At 43.2% G+C, this 767-nt stretch overlaps 1 non-coding gene across 1 annotated transcript; it reads left to right on the forward strand.

The window, feature by feature from the left end:
* The first annotated feature begins 449 nt into the window (after positions 1–449).
* Positions 450–555, forward strand: LOC147926793 (small nucleolar RNA R71). The gene has a single exon (XR_015583093.1). It is a non-coding gene; the product is annotated as a small nucleolar RNA R71 (small nucleolar RNA).
* The last annotated feature ends 212 nt before the right edge of the window (positions 556–767 follow it).

A 767-nucleotide genomic window follows, 5' to 3' on the forward strand; every position in this document is an offset into this window, starting at 1 on the left:
AGAGACATAAAGAGAGAGAGAGAGAGGGGTGATCCCAATGGTGATAGTGACCGGTCATGGTCTCCTAGGACGAAGCCAACCCGTGACTATGTTCCCCCTTATCTTCTAACGGCTACAATAGGACGTCTAGATCCTTCTTATGGGCCTTAGAAGACCAGGCCTCTACTCCTTTCCATATGTCTTGATAGAACTCGGCCTTATCGAGCATTGTACGGACGACCGTACGGACATGACTAAGTCCCATGGTGATTCATGATCAGTAACCTCCCCTTAAGCTTCTATCATATTCCTCACTGTAATTTTCATTGGACTAAGCAAGGTTCTCCATTGATTCCCAACCTTCAGCTACATCTCTTTTCATGAAAATTCCATTAGAGGCTATGTCTAGGAGCATCTTGATCTTGGGAAGAACACCTCTATACAAAGTACACAACAAATATTCACTATTGAATCCATGATGTGGGCATTGTCTCTGGTAGCCTTTGAAGCGCTCCCATGCTTCACTGAAAGATTCACCATTCTTTTGGAGAAATCATGAAATTTCATTCCTCAAATGAGCAGTCCTTGAGCTAGTGAAGAACTTTGCAAGGAATACCTTCTTACAATCAATCCGAGAGGTGATTTTTCCAGAATGTAGAGTCTTCTCCCACTGATGGGCTTTATCTCTTAGAGAAAAAAGAAACAACCTCAGCTTCAAGGCATCCTCACTGACTCCATTTATATTGGTGAGGCTACAGAGCCTATCAAACTCATCAAGATGAGCAAGG

Source organism: Camelina sativa, chromosome 15, assembly GCF_030686135.1.
Source record: "Camelina sativa cultivar CO46 ecotype springtype chromosome 15, ASM3068613v1".
NCBI lineage: Eukaryota > Viridiplantae > Streptophyta > Magnoliopsida > Brassicales > Brassicaceae > Camelina > Camelina sativa.